Source organism: Megascapheus bottae, chromosome 2, assembly GCF_031878675.1.
Source record: "Megascapheus bottae isolate mThoBot1 chromosome 2, mThoBot2.hap1, whole genome shotgun sequence".
NCBI classification, from domain to species: domain Eukaryota; kingdom Metazoa; phylum Chordata; class Mammalia; order Rodentia; family Geomyidae; genus Megascapheus; species Megascapheus bottae.
The window spans coordinates 76350788-76370285 of record NC_143510.1 but is presented as its reverse complement, the minus strand read 5'-3'; the positions used below and the strand labels follow the sequence as shown (position 1 = coordinate 76370285).

Below are 19498 nucleotides of genomic sequence, written 5' to 3'. Positions count from 1 at the left end.
CTTTAGAACCAAGTATTCAAGGGGAAGAAGAACAAGTACCAAAGAATAAAGATCCAAGGAAAAAGAAAGGTTGAAGATGGAGAGAGAAAAACAAGATGGAGCAGAATATTCTATAGGCCCATTTTAGTAAGTAGAAGTAAGTAGGAGATAGAAAAGTGGATATAAAAGTGGTGCATGCCTATAAATCCAAGCTACTTTGGAGGTGGAGACATAAAGACGGAAAGCTCTAGGGAAATATGGACAAAGTTAATGAAACTAAGTTAGAAAGAAAAAACAAAAAGACTGTGAATGTGGCTCAAAAAAAGAGTACTTGTTTACGAATGTAACTGTAACCCCTCTATATATCACCCTGATAATAAAAATTAAAAAAGAAAAAGTAGAGCACTTGAGAGATCCTGGGTTCTGTCTCCAATATCATGAAAAAAAAATCAAGAAAATGGAGATGCTCTGGATTTGAAACTGAACTTGAGAGAACTCTGGCCTTCTATTTATAGCCCTTTGAAATACTAGGTCACATGTCGGCACCATCATGTTTGAACTGAGCAGCACATCTAGAGCAGTTTCTCTTGGAGCCACAGGAACAGTGTCCATGTGTGCTCTGCTATGAATGTGTTCCCAAGTTCCATGTGTTGAAAACTTGTTCCCAACGCAACAGTGTTGAGAAGTGAGACCATTGGAAGGGCTCTTCCCTCATAAATAGACTAATGCATTTATTAATTAATTGATTCATAGATTATGATAGACATAGCTCTCTTTTTTTTTTTTTGCCAGTCCCGGGGCTTGAACTCAGGGCCTGAGCACTGTCTTTGGACTTTTCTCAAGTCTAGACCTCTACCACTTGAGCCACAGCACCATTTCTGGCCTTTTCTATGTATGTGGTACCGAGGAATTGAACCTGGGTCTTTGTGCATGCCAGGCAAGCACTCTACCACTAGGCCAAACTCCTGGCCTATATAGACATAGCTCTCTTATCAAACCAAGTTTCATTTTTTCTGTCTCACTCTGAGATGTCCTCCATCAATGTGTGATGTAATCATCGGTCCTCCCTAGTAGTTGCCACTTTTAGAAAGGAACAGACTGATGAAGGGAGAAAAAGAAGGCAGAGACTGCAACAGGCAAGAACAGACTTTAATCATGACTGCAGAGGGACTCCATGTAATACCCAGCAAGGTTGGAGAAATAAAGAATGGGGAGTGTAGGGAGTTTTACGTTTTTACACATTCAAGTGTGAGAGTCTCTTTTGAATGACTTTTTATTCCTTCTGTATTCTACTCTGCAGAACAGTGCTTCTGGTTTTAGGTTTAAACAACAATTTCCTTTTGACATATACTTCCAGTATTACTTTTTCACTTCTTATAAAAGGCTAGATTGGATGATACCTTAACATTACTCAGGATTAAGGTCCAAATATAAGGTAGAAACTGTAAGTGGTGCTGTCATTGGGTTATGCAGAAGATCAGTGGCTCCTTACTTGGCCCTAAGAATTAAGTAGGCACAGGGTAAAAATTCAGCACCCAGCCTAAGCTTTCCACCAGTGCCCTTTGATCAAAGCCTTCGTTTTCTAAAGTCACTTTGCAATCACTTTGGGATCCAGGAAAGATGGGATTTACAGGGAAGCAGGTTGTAACCCATGTCAAATTGCTCCCCAGACAGTGTCTTCTTGTCATCTTATGGCAAAAGGCAATTTACCCCAAGGAAGAGAACAGCCAAAAGTTCAGCACAGACAAAGGTCAATACAGTGATCAAAGCAACAGAAACAGACTTGGGTCCACTGTCCTCAAGTAATTACAATGATATATAACTTCTGCAGAACTGACTCAGAGACAAAGACTGAGATAATGGTCAACCATGTCACACTGTTTAATCATTATACAAGCCTTCTCCTCCTTGCCCATAGTTGTTTGTCTATAAAACCTAAAGTTCATGGATTGCTATGGCTGAATGAATTTCTTTCCATGGCATGCTTGTGCCATGTAAAAAAAAAATCCCTTTCTCTGCCTTCACCGTGTCCCTTTATTGGTTATATTGAGATGAGTGGCTAAATTTGATCTCCTGGAGTTTAGGCTTGAAGGTCTAAAACTCCAGTTTCAGCACCTAGGGGGTAGAAGGCAAAGGAAAGGAAGGTCAAGATGGGAAAAGTTAAAGGAGTGGCCTACTACAAAGAATATAAAGAGAAGAAAAGCAATAAACTAGGATATGGAAAAAATCTAAAATATTCTGAAGCCCATTGCTACTCGTTCAGGAAGTATTGGCCATGCTTTGTCCTTCGTCAGGTAATCTGGAAAGCTGGCTGATCCACAATGAGGCAATCCACCGTGGCTGGGAGTCATGTTTTCATGGATGCCTCTCAGCCAACCAAGGAGAAGGAAGCCATCCTAAAGGTTATTTTATAAGTCCACTCGCTCCATTCACTTACCATTCAAATCTATGATTCATGTATATATTACAGTGAAAAGAGACTCCTCTTTACCTGTTGGTGATATTTGAATCTGAGATATGAACTGACAGACCAGCTAACCAGATAAAATGCATATACATTCATTATATACAAGAACACTTCAACTGTGAAAGCTGATATTCAGAAACTTATAGATAAGGTTCTTTATAAGGAAGAAGGAAGTAGGGATGATAGACATTTTTAGAGCAAGAGCAAATAGTTTTTACAGATGAGCAAGCCCAAGAACAGAGGTAATCTGCAACTGTTTGGTTTCTGGTTATAGCATCAACAGTCTAATCTTGGAAAATCACTCTTGGAAATCAGTCTTCCTTGTTTGGTGAGACTATAAGCAAGGATTTAAGGCAGTGACATTCCTTCTAGGGGGAATTCCCTTAGTCAGATAAGTAAACCTCTGAGAAAGCTTTGGAGGAGAAAGAAGAGAAAGAAAGAAACAGATGATGAGGGAAGGCTAGATTAGATCTTTGTTCTGCAACAGCTTTTCTAAACTGGATTTTGTTTTGACAAAGGGACATAGAGTCTAACTATGCAGCTGCAGCTCTGGTTCATCTCAAACTCCCAGTCCCCTTACTTCTACCTCTCAAGTGCTGGGATTACAGATCTGTGCCACCATGATCAGATGAGACAATTTATCTTCAAAGTTCTCAGCATATCCAAGTGTGACACTTTGTGGTATCATTTTCTGAGCCCCAAAAATATAAATAACTATTTTCTGGAAACATTGTTACCAGAAACCAAAGAAAAACTTGTGGACAGCACCTCAGAATTTACTCGTTATCATCTCTCCAAAACTCTTTGGCATTACCCCATCTTGTCTTGGTAACAGTAATGTGGCTCTCCTACACTCTCGGACGAGGACATCATCCCTATCTCTATGTCTTCTTCCCATTTTACTTTTAGCAATCAGTTGTCTCCACAATAATTCTTTTTCTCTCTCACTAGAAGGACCACAGTCCAGGCACCTCCCCATATATGAACATAATGCTTAGGGGACTTGCCCAATGGTACATGGACAAGTTAGACTAATAAGCTCTACCTATGGATCAATCAATGTCTCTTTCAATTCCTGGCACTCGGCATACATAAAACACACGCACGCACGCACGCGCGTGTGCACACACACACACACACACACACCACAATTAAATGAATAAAACTCAGGTTCTCTAAGGGTCAGTTTCATAACTTCAGATTATATCTTGAAGCAGATGACTCTTGTGACCAATCTTAGTCATTTTTTGAACCTTTTTTCAGTCTGCTAGGCTCTTCAATTGACTATCTTACTATCACTAAAAATTCAGCATGTCTAAATAGAACCTTATCCTCTTCCCATCTGAGAGACCAGACTACACTGGTGCATTAAGAGGCAGAGGCAGGAGGATCTCAAATTTGAAGCCAGCCTGGACAACATAGCAAGGTCTAAAGAAAAAAAAACACATAGAATTTCTGTTCTAATCCCATCTCCGCCTTTTGTTTAAGAAAACATACCTTTTGCTGGGTGCAGTGGCTCTTACCTGCAATACTAGCTGCTCAGGAGGCTGAGATCTGAGGATTGTGGTTCAAAGCCAGCCCAAGCACTGAAAAGTATGTGAGACTCTTGTCTCCAATTAACCACAAGAAAACCGTAAGTGGCCCCTTGGCTTAAGGGGTAGAGTGGTAGCCTTGAGCTGAAGAGCTTAGGGACAACGCCCAGGCCCAGAGTTCAAGTCCCATGTTGGACAAACAAAAAAGAAAGAAAGAAAGAAAAAAGAGAGACATTAATTATATTAGAACACTTAGCACTATATCTATCATGTAGCGATTGTTCAATGTTATTAGTAAAAGCTCAGCATTATTTTCCATTCTTCTTTACCAAATCCAGTCAGGTACTGGGTTCTACCTTTGCAGACTCAATTCCATGCAGCTACTTCTCCCTAATCTTCTTGTCAGAAAGAAGAGGACTTGACTGACAAAGTTCCCAGGTAGCCAACTTTTACTGTCATAGAAATAAGGGTATTTTGCCACTCAGTTTACTCCTCCCTTTGTGGAGTGCTCCAGAAGAACTTGAGTTGCTCAGGTGGAAGACACATGGATTGAATTTTATTTGAATACTCCCCCAGATCCTGCTTCTCTCCCCACATGATGAAATCAGTCAAATAAACTTTCCTGCAAGACTTTTTTCCCTTTGCAACACTAACATCCACATTTAGTTTGTTCCTTTATTTAACACAGTCATCTGCTTTCAGTCCAAAATAAATCAAAAGGAACATTTCTATTTAAAAAAAAAAAAAACTCAGTTAACCTAAATCTGTTTTGTTTTACCTGAGCTCTGTTATATTGTTGTATTATGGTTTGTTTCTTGACAAGAGCAGCTGTCAGGGTCTAACATGTAAGATATGTGGTAAATCATTTAGATTATAAATTCACAGTAGCTAGAATCCCAGTGACTCGGTTTTCCACAAACGTGCTATTTGAGGAAATGCTCACAGATCAGCAGCTGTGTGTTTTTGCAGACAGCACAAACATTGCTGATATGCAGAATTGCAGATCACAAGTGAACACAAAGAGAACAATCCCAGCATTCAATAGGTGACAGAAAATTTTAGAGGTAACTTAATCTCTCCTTTTGTTTTGGATACAATTCTCCTTTAAACTGTTTTCAATAGAAGAAAATCCATGCTTTAATGGATTTTCTGTAACAGTCTTCAAACATTTCAGTCCTCTATATTGTTATATGGGAATTTGATCAGCGAAATACAAGAGAAGCCACACTTTGAGAGGTCGAATCAGGAGTCTGTGTTACAAAGCTATTTGACTCAAGTCCCAAAAGAAATAGCAGCTTTGAATGCAGTTAATACAAAGCTTATAAAGACAAAAAAAATCACACGATTGGTATGAGGAACTAGACCTATCAACAGCATGTTTACAGAAGCAAAGCAAGTTGGGGGAACATTCTGGGGCTTAGGGCAAAAATTCCCTCTTGCAAGATTTTCCTGGAGTGTAGAGCAAGCATTCCCTGGAGCAAGATTTTCCTGGCACTAAACAACACATGACACATCCCCAATTTAAAGAATGACCTATGTTACCTCTATAGTGCTCAAAAACCAATAACATATCTGCAGTTCAAAGAATGATGTGTATCACTTCTAGAGTTTGGAAACTGGGTGAAAAGTCCCCAGCCAAGATAGTGGTGTGGACAAGACATTGCTACTTAGACCCAATATTCATATTTCAATCTTAAGAAGAAATTTCTGCTGTCTGAAATTACTTGTATAATGCCTGAGAGTCTTCACCCACTTCCCTCTGTCTGGGAAAGTCAGGATTTGAAAGGGTCGCCTAGACTTTCTGTATATGTATCAGGATTAAATTTGGATCAAGTCAGTTTGATTGGTTTTGGAGGGGAATATTCGTGCTATTCTGAGTAATGAGAGGGGAGAGGTAGAGGGAGAGACAGAGAGAATGAGAAAGGGCTTCTGAACAAATACCTCTTGCACTCAAAAGAGAAGTTAGAAGAAAAGCAGTTCTTATTCTTGCCTGAGCTATGGCAGCTCCCATACTTCCATGAAGCAAAGAAGGACAAAGACAAGTCATCATGGTAAAAATTATAAAACAGGGTGGGAATTTGGCCTAGTGGTAGAGTGCTTGCCTAGCATGTACGAAGACCTGGGTTCGATTCCTTGGTACCACATAATAGAAAAAAATCAGAAGTGGTGCTGTGGCTCAAGTGGTAGAGTTCTAGCCTTGAGAAAGCCCAAGGACAGTGCTCAGGCCCTGAGCTCAAGGCTCAGGACTGCAAAAAAAATAAAATAAAATAAAACAGTGAGGTGTGTCTTTGATTTGGATTAGGATTATTGAGCTGCTGAATCTACCAACCAGAAGCCACTTTACAGGACATATTTTTACATGGGACCATAAAATTTCCTTAGCTTTAACAGGTAGTTGAGTATAATTAATTGGTGGGGTGATTTGGGCCCAGAATTTTGTTGCAGATTGACATTTACATCTCCATAGTCAGGTATTCTAGATAACAGAACAATATTTCACAAGCAACCTTTTAGAGAAAGGAAAGGTAAACAGTAGAATCCACTTTGGGTTTTTCTGGTCCTGGGGCTTGAACTCAGAGCCTCTATCCCTGAGCCTTTCTGTACTCTAGGCTAGCACTCTACCTCTTGAGCCACAGCCCCACTTCTGGCTTTTTTGTTTACTTTGTCCTGAGGAATTGAACCAAGGGCTTCATGTATGTAAGCAAGCACTCTACCTCCAAGCCACCTTCCCAGCCCTAGAATCTACTTTCGATTCACTGAGATTACATGTCAGGGAAAGCAATGGCCATCAAATATCAGATTTCAACAAATACCTGATATAATTACTTATGGTATTTTGACCCCTAAGATGGGGAAGTATTGAGGAGAAATATGTAGTGTTGGAGGTTGACAAGATGTTGGGGAGTATAAGACCATCATACAATAGGCTCATGACATTAAAGAAGAGAAGATTTTAGGAAGCATAAGACTGTCATACAGTAGGCTCATGACATTAAAGGTGCTTAGAAAAAAAGAAAATTTTCTTATTTGTGGCAACATGGGTCAAATTTGAGAACATTATGCTAAGTGAAGAAAGCTAGGTATAGAAAGACAAATATGGAACATTCTTACACATGTGTGAAATCTAAAATGATCAACCTCCTTGTAAGCAGAGTAGCATGGTGATTATCAGAGGCTAAGAGGTGATGTGAAGAGGAGCTATGGCTGAGGATAGGAGGAATAAGACTTCTCTTTGCTTTTATATACTAATTTCATGGTACATTAAGTATTAAAAAATTATTAGGAGAGTAGACCAGATGTTTTCACTACAAATGACATTATGTTAATCGCTTTATTTAATCATTCTGCATTATATTAATAAATTGTAGTATTATCTTTGACCCAATAAATACATAGAATTGTGAATTGCCAATTACTAAAAATATTAAATTTGAAAAACACAAGATACTGTGATAGATACTGAATAGAAAATGGGCCAAGTAAGCAAAAAGGAGAGAAGGGCTGACAGCCACAGCTTGAAGCTTGTGGATGCAGAAAAGTCCATGAGACTCTTATCTTTAATTAACCACCAAAAGGCCAGAAGTGGAGCTGTGGCTCAGTGATAGATGGCAAGCCTCAAACACAAAAGCTCAGGGACAGCACCCCGAGTTAAATCCCCAGGTTTGGGGACTTAGCATGCATGTGAGCGGGCATGCACACACATGATAGGGAGGCATACTAAAAAGTGTATGGATAGTTTCCTTGAGTCAGTTGAGAATAACAAATTTAGACGTAGGCAGTCCAGACAGCATAGCATGAAAGAAAAATGGACATATTATAGTCTTTAAATTTTCGTATTAGAACATAAAAAAAGGAAAGTCCTCATATGGTAAGTAGATGAAAAGACATCAAGCTTAAACAATCCTAGTGATAAAATAATAGGGATTAAGGGCATTCACTGGGAAGTGGATGAAACTAGAGTGAATCATGCTGAGTGAGGTAAGTCAAGACCAAAGGAACAAAAGGCGCATGGCATCTTTAATATGTAGATATTAGATCCAAACAGTACAAGAGCGGTGACTCAGTATTTGGTCACCCAAGGTTATGGACATGGTCTTGGAGATATAAATATAACTACATAGACATAAAATATATGATGGGATATATACTCTATAGACATAATGTTATATAGATTGATACGTATTTTTTTTTTTTTTGCCAGTCCTGGGCTTGAGCTCAGGGCCTGAGCACTGTCCTTGGACTTTCTCAAGGCTAGAGCTCTACCACTTGAGCCTCAGCACCACTTCCGGCTTTTTTGTACGTATGTGGTACCAAGGAATCGAACCCGGGTCTTCATGCATGCTAGGCAAGCACTTTAACCACTAGGCCAAACTCCCGGCCCAGATTGATACGTATTTATGACAAACCCTCAGCTTAATTTTAATTATGTTCTGAAATCTATGTGCCAGTGATTGTATATAGAGAATTCCTTCTTGAATACTTGTTTGTTAAATGTGACAGTTGAAATATGATGTAAAAATCAATGTTAACAAAATCTTTAAAAAAATAAAATTAGCTTTTTGAGACAGTAAAATTTAAATATACTTAAGAAAGTGGCACATGTTAGAAGCTCAGTTGTGCATCCTAGGCCTAGGATAGGCCAATACTATACTGTGAAGATTCGTGACCCAATGTTGAGTTATAGAGTTTTTGTTCTTGAGACCTAATTTCTAGCTTTGTTCCTTGACATATGAGGAAGTGGTGTCCATAACTAAAAGTCTGGTAGCCCCTGCTCTAGTGAATAGGAATATGATAAGAAAGAATCAGGAAGTGCCTTACTTAAACAGTACCCACTGGACACTTCTCACACCTTGTGGAAAATTTATTATTTGTCTGAGAGCTTTTTCCATGACCTTGACTAATTTGATAGTTTCTCCATGAACTTGAATGAAAACAAAGATATGAAAACCAAATTCACAAACACAACGTTTTATGAAAACCAAATTCACAAAGTTAGGCAAAACTGATGACAAAAATAATTTAATCAAAAAGAAGCTGAGTGTAGTTAAGCTCCCATGTGGTTATTGTCAGCTTCTTGTGTTTCCTTTCCTGATTCACAGTAAGATACTTGTAAAGATTTTTTTTTTACAAAATAAAAGGCTTGACAATGCACAATACCATCTACTAGAACCATATATAAAGACTGGTCTATTGAAAGAATCTGAAAGGGGCCAGGAACTTGGCCTAGTGGTTAAAGTGCTGGCCTAGCAAGCACGAAGACCCGGGTTCGATTCCTTGGTACCACATATATAGAAAAAGCTGGAAGTGGTGCTGAGGCTCAAGTGGTAGAGCTCTAGCCTTGAGAAAGTCCAAGGACAGTGCTCAGGCCCTGAGCTCAAGCCCAGGACTGGCAAAAAAAAAAAAAAAAAAAAGAATCTGAGAAATGTCCACTAGTATTAAGAGAAAGTAACTGAAGGTGAAGGTGGTGAGGAATAGAGCATATATGCTTATGTGGGAAGCCAACCTTAGCCAACAAATACAAACTTAGCTTAGTTTCTTTTTCCTCTGGATCAAAAGCCCAGGATCAATTCCATTAAAACAGATGAGGGAGGGAGGGAGGGAGGGAGGGAGAACGAGAGAAGAGAGAGAGAGAGAGAGAGAGAGAGAGAGAGAGAGAGAGAGAGAGAGAGAGAGAGAGAGGGAGAGATGAAGAGAGGGAGGGAATTCTTTTTATCCTCTCCATTATGGAAATCTTTTCCACATCATGTATCAAGTAATTTATCTTATCTCAATCACACTTTGACACCATCACTTTCATAAATCCAGTTGCTTTGGGGGTTTGTTGCTGATAACCCTATTCTATTCTGCTCCCATCTTTTGTTGTTTTCCTGCCATTACCAAATGGTTGGTATGGTTCCCCCCCACCCCTACCCCATCCTGCCCTTTTCAATTTCCTTGGTTTTGTTACATGTCTGTCCAAAGACAAAATTACAACCAATTTAAAATCTCAACTGGCTTTTATTTGTGGTCCCTGAATTGAGCAATACCTTGTTTCATGAATGTTCTGGTGAGCTGAAGAGAGGAACTTGGCTTCATAGAAAAGGAACAAGAATGTGAAAATGGAACTAGGAAATCTGAGAGAATGGAAGGGTTGGGAGAGATAGAGGAGAATAATGAAGGGGTGACATTGATCAAATGAATGGTACTCATAAACTGACGTGCTGAAATGAAACCTCTCTGTACAATTATTTAAAGATAATACAAATTTCTATGAAAGAAGTGGATTCATTGTTTCAATTGGTTTATCTTCTTAATTGTGCCAGTTTTTTGAATCTGACTTTTCTGAGGCTTTGACTATTGGCTTTCTCTCTCTTGATTTCACGGAGGGTTTGATAAATAACTTCAGATGAATAATTCCATTTTGGTTTTTCCTGGAATCTAGTATAGGAGCTCAAGCCAAACTAGCATCCTCCTGTAAATTTGGTTCTTTTGCTGTGGTTGGCTTTTTTTCTTTTTTGAAACTGGGTCTTACTTCATAGTTCAGGCTGACCTAGAACTAGTGATTCTCTTATCTCCGTCCCTGAGTAAGATAACAGGGTGTGTGCCATCATGCCCAGACTCATGTCAGTTCTTAATCTTGAAAGAATTCAGGAGTATTAATTGCAGACAAATGAGAAAAAGAGATAGGCAATTTGCAAAAAATACATTGACTACCCAAAGCTATATGTTAAGTAGAGTATGTACAGATGAATCTAAGTTTGAATGTTTTTAATATAGTCTATGGTCACATTAATTCATTTGTTCATTCTAAAAATAGTTCATTTCTTTTCTTCTTCTTCTTCTTCTTCTTCTTCTTCTTCTTCTTCTTCTTCTTCCTCTTCCTCCTCCTCCTCCTCCTCCTCCTCCTCCTCCTCCTCCTTCTCCTCCTCCTCCTCTTCTTCTTCTTGAACTCAGGGCCTGGACACTGTCCATGGGTTTTCTGAAGACTAGTGCTCTATCACTTGAGCCACATCACCTCCAGCCTTTTCTGTGTATGTTGCACTAAGGAATCAAACCAGTACTTTGTGCATGCTATGCAAGCACTCTACCACTAGGCCACACTCCTGGCCATTGATTCATTTTTCAAACCTTTAAGTGATATTATCATAAAGCCTATTAGTTGTGAATTTTTATTTTTTTTATTTTTTATTTTTTATTTTTTTGCCAGTCCTGGGCTTGAGCTCAGGGCCTGAGCACTGTCCTTGAACTTTCTCAAGGCTAGAGCTCAGCACCACTTCCGGCTTTTTTGTATGTATGTGGTACCAATCGAACCCGGGTCTTCGTGCATGCTAGGCAAGCACTTTAACCACTAGGCCAAACTCCAGGCCCTAGTTGTGAATTTTTATAGTCTTGTTAAGAAGCATGCAATGAAAAAATATTATTTGGGATAAAGATTAGCTAAAAAAGAAAGACATTATTTTCATTTAATAGTTCAGCATAGTATGCAAGGAAAGTGGGAAGTCCTGAAATTCATCTTTTGTGTCTTGCATGTTGTTGTTGGAGAGCTATAGTAAAGTGATGTGGTGATTTTATACCTTATCTTAATAATAGATTTTAAATCTTAAATGAGGCATGAATACACAAAGAGATAAAGAGTATCTTTATATCGTCAGACAAAATAAGTGCCCAAACACATGCCTTCAGTTTGATTTTAACAAACAAAACTATGCTTTAATCAAATCCATTTGTCATTTCAAATATGTGTAGTTTAAAATATTGAATGGGAGTTGTATGTAATAACATAATAACTGATATTTTAAATTAACTTAAGAACCTGTGGTTGTTTAGCTAGTCTCTGACGCGTTTTCCCACCATGGATCCAGAATAAAAGCACTGCTAGACAACTCATTACATAACAGAAAATTCCAGCAAGGTATTTTGAATTAGGCTTGTTTTATTTACTTGTTTTAAAATTAAAGCCACATATAATTTTTGGATTAAAATTTCCTGGTTTCTCCTCCTACATTGAAAGGATATTAGCAACTGCTTTTCCAGGAATAAGGTTTGGAAAAAATTTTGAGAGAGGACTGGTCCTATTTTTATGCTCTGCAATCTTCAAAAATATAATATAAAAATATACATCTAACTGAGTATTTTTTTAGACATTAAATTGTAATACAGTCAGGGTACTGGCTCATATCTGTAATTCCAGCTACATGGGAGTCTGAAGTTGAAAGGATTATGTTTGAAAGCCAGCCCAGCAAAAAGCTAGTGAGACTCCCATCTCAACAAAAAAGTGAAAATTGAGTGAGGTGACATTCACTTGTCATACCATCTACAAAGTTGGTTTAAGTAGGAAGATCATAATAAAGGCTGGCTCAGGCAAAAAAAGAAAATGCAAGAACTTACCCGACAATGTGGCCTTTTATCTGAATGTATTTTTACTGGAAGCTCCTCACCTTCTATTCTGGACAATGATACATTGCAAGGAACTAGCTTTCCCTGTGGGGATTTAGATAATCCACCTTTTCCCTTCACTGATAATAAGACCAGACCCAGACCCACCAAATATCTGTTCTTAACTTCATAAATAATTATTTAAACTGCTTATCTAACTCCCTAAACAGCCTGAACCAGCACCAGTTAGCTTCTTTACTTAAGCTTCTCTCCTTAGCCAGGTCCTAGAACATGGGCCAGATTGTGGTCCCTCCCTAGGAATCTTCCTTGAAAAATGGGCTGGCCCTCAGTAAAACATTCTCTTATCTACTCTCACATTTCTCTTTCATTCCACATGTTCTTGTTTGTTTCTCTCTCTGAAAAGAGAGAGTCACTGAGTTACTTGCAAACTTCTCTGGCCAGTCTGGAGTTTTTATTAAATGATTTTTTTCCCCAGGAGCCCCAACCTCTCTCACTTTCTTCCAAAGCTAGTGTTTGTGTGCCTGCCTCATACTAAATTCACCCTATGTATGATAATTTTCAAAAGATTTGGCGAGATCACTACTACACTGTTGGTGGGAGTGCAGACTCGTTCAACCACTATGGAAAGCAGTATGGCAGTTACTCAAAAGACTAAACATAGACCTCCCCTATGACCCAGTAATTCTACTACTTGGCATTTACCCAATCGTCCAGAAACAAGGACATACTAAATCCATGAGCACAACGATGTTCATTGCAGTACTATTTACCATAGCAAAGATATGGAACCAACCTAGATGTCCCTCAGTTGATGAGTGGATCAACAAGTTGTGGTATTTGTACACAATGGAATTCTATGCTGCTGTCAGAAAGAATGACATAGCCCCATTTGTATGGAAATAGAAAGACTTAGAAAAAATCATATTAAGTGAAGTAAGCCAGACTCAAAGGAACTTAGGCTCAATGGTTTCCCTCATTTGTCATAATCAGTAGAAACCTTGGGCTCTCCTAGCAGAGATTTACAATAGAACAAAACCTAGTTACATAAGGCCAAACAGTATGACACTAAATGAAAGGACCTCCAGGATATAGAAACAAAAGCCATATAATGAGTGATTGTTGTCCTTCATGTACTATATTATCTCTCATCTCTTTTGCTGTCCCTTGGTTATTTCACATTGTTACAATATTTCACCTTGTTATCGGATATATTTTATATATGCTTATTTGGTTATCAGAAATTGGATAGGGAAGGGGGGAAATCAAGATGAGCGGGGAGGGTTGGAGGGAAATGAGGACCAAGACATGAGAAAGGATATCAATGTTTGTGAAGTAATGCACCTTCCATCTGGTGAATATAATGGAACCTTTCTATTAATTACAATAAAAAATACATGGAAAAAAGAAAAAAAAAGATTTGGCTAAGTTTGCATGCATCACGGTTTCATACATGGAATTTTTCAGCAGTCTGAGTATCTTAGAATGGTGTTGGTAGGAAATGCTGAGTTTAGAAGTGTGTACCTCACGTTTGCTACCCACCAGCTATACAGGGTGCTGCTGTCACCTTCCTGAGCCTTGTTTTCACCCACTTTCCAGCTGCCAAGTGGTAGTTCCAAAGTTCCCATTTCTTTTAATTAGTACTCATTGTTCTTCTGATGATTGGGAGACTTCACAGAAATGTCTGATTTCTCTTGGGAATAAGACCTGTACACACTGTGCCCAATCTCTTCATGGCTGGAGACCTCAAAAGTTATCTTGATCTGAGGCTGCCAGTACACAGTGCTCCTGTATAGTAGTTGCAAGGGTGGAAAATATGTGATAACTCTCCTTCCTGTCTTGAGGATTATAGTTGACAGTCCTATCACAAAAGAAAAGCATAATAGCTTTATTTGATTGGAGTTTCTCAAAATACAAAAGTCTTTAGAAATAAGACCCAAGGATTCAGAGTAAGCTGGTTTTGTGCTTAGGGAAAATGAAGAATGGAGAAATATGATCAGACAAAGGATCTAACCTAATGGTAGTGGCTATAGTGGAGACCTAGTAAAGCTTGTCTCATCTGATGCTTCATGATCCCTCTGTGAGGCTTTCTCCCCACCCCGCCCTCCAGGGGGAGAGAATGCCCTCTAGGATGATGGTCCTGTGATCTACTATCAGAAAAGGTAGGTTGGAGGATTTCTTTAGTCTAGTTCCTACACAGAAAGGCAAGGGATGAGGTTGGAGTAATATGTCTGAGGTTTCCATCTGACTTTGGGAGAGGGGGGTTCCATTGTCTATAGGCATAGTTTCTATAGACTTCCTTGAAGGTGAGCAACTCCTAGTAAGTTTCTATGCATGATTTGAAAAGCAGGAGAAAGAAGGGCAAGAGGTCAGAATCACACTGAATTTTAGCCTTCTCATGGTCTTCAGTTCTGAGTCTTCAGTGTACTGAAGTATCATTGTCTTTTGGGGCTTCCTGTTTGCCAAGCTGAGCTACTCAGTCAGTTTTTCAGTTGCTTGTTTTCAAGGTAGTCTTTTTTTTTTAATTTTAATGTTCTATCCAGCCTGGTTGGAAGCCTTCGATTTGTACTCCCCTTTGTTGTTTGGATGACAGACTTATGTCACCACATCTAGCCATTTGGGTTCTCTCATCACTGAATGACAGACAGGTGCCTCTCACTACAGTATCCTGCCATTAGTTAAGATGGAGTAACTTGAATCCCTTTTTCCCAGGCAGTCCCAAACTACAATCCCATGGAATTTCTCTGCCTCCCAACATGAGCTGGGATTAGGCACTTGAGGCATTGTGCAGCTAGAATATCCTTTTCTGAGCCTAATATACAAACAAAAGACGGAAGACAATATAAATCTCCAATACTTGTTACTTCTCTCTTCTGATTTGTTGATATATAAGCTTGTTGGGTTTGTACTGACTTTTAAACATCTCAATAGACTTTCAGCTTTGAATATATAGATGATGGCTAAAAATAAAAGAAAGATTAGCTGAATATCTGAAATGAAGTAAAATCATTAGGAGAAAAGAAGCTGATTTCAGAATATTGAAAATATATTTGAAAGATATATTTAAAAATAAAGTCTTAGGACTATTAATTATATCTGCAAATGAGCCATTTAATTAAGAGACAGTTCACTGGTAAAATAGATGTTTTTCTACACTGTGGCAAAGAAATTGGTATGATTGATTTCACAGATTAATGGACACTGGTGACCAAATGTTTCCACAAACTCATTCTTTGCCCTTTATTGATTTTTGTTTTAAGTTTAGCCACTAAACATTATAATAAGTGACCATGCTACCTTGAACTAGCAAAAGCTGGATAGTCATCACTGATATGCCACATCTCTTTTGGAATTTTATGGTACTTAATCCAGGGCCTCACAAGTTGTACCATCGAGCTACATCTCCATTCGGGTTGTTTTTGTTTTTGTTTTTTTGCCAGTTCTGGGCACTGTCCTTGGACACTTTTTGCTCAAGGCTAACACTCTGCCTCTTGAGCCACAGCACCACTTCTGGCTTTTTCTCTGTATGTGGTATCCAGGAATCAAACCCAGGGCTTCGTGCATGCTAGGTGAGAACTCTACCACTAGGCCACACTCCCAGCCCTAGCTCCTGTTTTTCTGAGACAAGATTTCTGCATGTAGTCCAGGCTGTGGAAAATTATTGACCTTTCTGCCTTGGTCTCCTAGGTTCTGGGATTATAAGTATGTGTCACCATGCCTAACTTCTTCTGCAATTTTGGATCCAACTTTACCTTGCAAAATTTGAGCCTTATTCTTGAAATTTGATGGATGAAGAATCTCAGTCTTGAGGTTAGTTCTGGGCTGTTCGAGCTCTCTCAACTTCACTTAATCCAAAGCAATAGTTATGAGACCTCACTTGCTTGGTTTCCTCTCTAGAAGAATGCTTTGTCGACCCAGACGTTCAAGAGGCTTCTTTTCCCTGTTGCTCTTGTCTCTGCTGTGCCAAACTACATATCTGAAAACTCTCAACTAGTCTCTTCTCTCCAACCCACCTCTAGGCTATGACTATTCCTTGCTGAACACTGAAGCCAACAGTCAGTTTCAGAAATGATGTGCTCAGTACAGGAACTAACAGGACACTCCCTGTTTAGAGTCTACAGATTTTCACACTTGGCCTTGAAGTCCCCATTTTCCAGCATGAAGTGTGAGTGGAATGTAGCAGAGGTGTGTCAGCATGTCCTCCTTCCAGCGTGGGAAGCTTCTCCCAGCCTTGCTTTTTTCTTATCAACAGGCTCAGTCTTCTCTTAGTCTGGTTTCTCTATACATGTGAAAAATGGTGCCATTTCTGTCCTTCTGCGGAGGTCTCTGTAGCATTTTAACAGATTGCTTCCATTTTTTTAACCTTAGTTTTGAAGCAAAAGAAAATAATATAAATGTTCTTTTGTTACTAAGTCATTTCCCTGTTTTCTTTGCAAACTTTTACCAGGTTCCAAGGAAAGCACCACACATTTCAGTGTTCTGAAGTGAACTAGCACCCTCTGTAGGCCAAACTTCTTATGGGCAGGAAAAATCACATCTACTAGAGATAGTGTTTTATTACCAGGGCCTATGGACTAAATGTCCCATATGTCAAAAACGTTATGAAAAATCCATTATATTACCAGGAAATCTGAAAGCTAAGAATCAGCTTCTTTTGTTTCTCTTTTGATTCAGTTATTGCCTTTTTTGGGTAGTGGAATATCAGATGGAAAAAGAAGATTAAGCAAATGTAAAGCCTCTTCCTCTTCTTTCTTTCCCCCCACTCTTTCACCCCACCTCTCCACTGTTACTAGCTCATATTCTTTACAAGCAGTGTATTCATTCACTGATTCAGAAACTCAAACATCAGTTCACTAGGTACTAGGTGCCAGCTTAACACTGTGCTTTAGCACAGGGAAACAGATTCCTGGACTTAGAGAGTTCATATTCTAATAAAGATGTGGAACACTGACCTCTAGATTTTATTTTATTGTGGTTCTAGGTTTGAGCTCAGGGTCTCACATTTGTTAAGGAGGTGTTCTATAACTGGAAACACCGTCCCAGCCCCACCTCTTGATGTTAAAGATTATGCTTGGCTAGCAATGTAGTTCCATGATGAAGCACTTACCAAGTATGCCTGAGACCCTGTGTTTTAGGCAGTTTACAAAAAATTTAAAATGAAATTTAAAAAGTTAAGAAAACATGCCTTTTCAGACAGTGGAAAAGATTCAGAAGCTAGGACTGGTGACAGGCACTTAGAGCTGTCTGTTTTAAGAAGAGGGGTCTTGGTAGGACTTCAGCAGGTGATTTTGAGTAGAGATTTGGACTCTGGGGTATGACCACAAGTGGTCTGACCCCCACATCTCCTAATCTCTATGCTTACTTGTCTCGAAGATGTATGTTGAGTCATTTCACATGGGATCCATTTCACATAGGAAAAAGTACACTGCTGCTACTGCCAGCCTTAAGGTCCCTAAAAGATATTGGATGTACACCACAGTGGTGAATGCCTATAATCTCAGCACTCAGAAGTCTGAAGTGGGGGAGATCAAGACTGATATCCCAAATGTACTCCAAATAAAGAGCATATGACCAAAAGAAGCCAAGCATTCACATCTGGAACTTGAAGACCCACACAGAAGTGAAGACTAAGGTTGTTATTTTGTTGGCAACATCTGCAATGGACCAACCCAAGAATTCTGGATATTGGATTTTTCTGGAGAGTCCCAAATGTGGTTCTTTCTGAGATTGGTATGTTCTATTTTTTTCTTTTTTTTAATTCTGCATTTTTTAGTATCTCTCCAAGCAGTTCTTAATTGCTTATGTTAAAATGTGTTTCTGTTGTTTGTAGGCAAACAACTGAGACACGTGAAGACATAAAAGTGATGCCTGGTAGTGTGTCAGAGTTTAGCCGAGTCTGCTTGTGCTCATATAGGTTATGGTTGTAAAATGACTCAATGCTTCCATGATTTTCTTTCTTTGGCTGCAAAAACTCCTCACAGTGAATGATATATCATTTGTCCTCTACTTGGTACAAAAACATTATGTATTAGGACTATAAATTCTTTTCTTATCAGTCTGTGTGAATAAAAATGGTGGTACTTGGATTAGGGGCATGTTGCAAGTGGCACGAAACCTGCCTAGCAAGCATGAGACCCTGATTTTTAAACCCAGGGCCAAAGGTGAAGGAAGGGAATGGTATTTAATATTCAGAGGAACTATTTGGATCATAAAAATAAATTGCATCCCTTAGGTAGAAAATAATCAATGCCTATATGCCTCTAATCATATAAAATAATGTTTATCAAATGAAATGGAAATGGCAGCAGGGTTTTTTTTGTTGTTTTCTTTTTGTTTTTGTTTTATTTGTAAGTGAACAAATGAATGAATTTCGAAGTGGTACTCACTACATTGAAAATGAACTATACAACTTGTAGGTGAGATGAGAGGGAAAAACCGGGAGAGAACGAGGGAAGGACTAACATTGTGCAAGAGAAATGTACTCAGTTTCTGGGTTATGCAACTATAACTATACAACATCTTTATAACAATTAAAAAATTAAAATTAAAAAGACCATTTTAAGTGTTTTAGAGTATGATTATATTATTTTTTAAAATTAAAGTATCACTTAAACTTGGAAATATCGTAGTAAGTGAAGTAAGCCAGATCCAATGAAACAGGTTCCATGGTTTTCCTCATTTGTAACAATTAGTATACATTTAGGATTCTCCTAACAGAGCATCATAATAGCGCAAGAGCTATGTATATATGTCCATATAGGATGAGGCTAAGCGAAATGAACTCCAGGATATAGAAAGAAGAGGTTTATCTTTGTGATTGTTGTTCTTTTTTTTTTTTTTTTTTGCCCCCTTCTCTCTCTTTCTGGCCCCGCTCGCTCCGGCCCCTTCTCGCTCTGGCCCCTCTCGCTCCGGCCTCGCTGGCTCTGGCTCGGCTTGCTCCTGCCCCGCTTGCTCCGGCCCCGCTAGCTCCGGCCTCGCTCGCTCCAGCTCGGCTCGCTCCCGCACGCTCCGGCCCTGCTCGCTCCGGCCACCACTCGGTTGGGCTCCGCTTGCTTGCTTTCGCTCTCTGTCGCTTGTTGCAGTCTCGTCTCTGGCACTTCCGGCTTGGTTGTGTCTCGTCTCTGCCACTTCCGGCTTGGTTGTGTAT

General features: G+C 39.2%; 1 protein-coding gene across 1 annotated transcript in view; it reads left to right on the top strand.

Moving 5' to 3' along the window:
• LOC150067344 (uncharacterized) overlaps nt 1–16153 on the top strand; it is a 250923-nt gene extending 234770 nt beyond the window's left edge. Inside the window, exon 14 of the mRNA XM_090328383.1 lies at nt 16039–16153. The gene's annotated coding sequence lies outside the window, so the exon portion shown is untranslated. The remainder of the gene's footprint in view (nt 1–16038) is intronic.
• Nucleotides 16154–19498: the final 3345 nt, after the last annotated feature.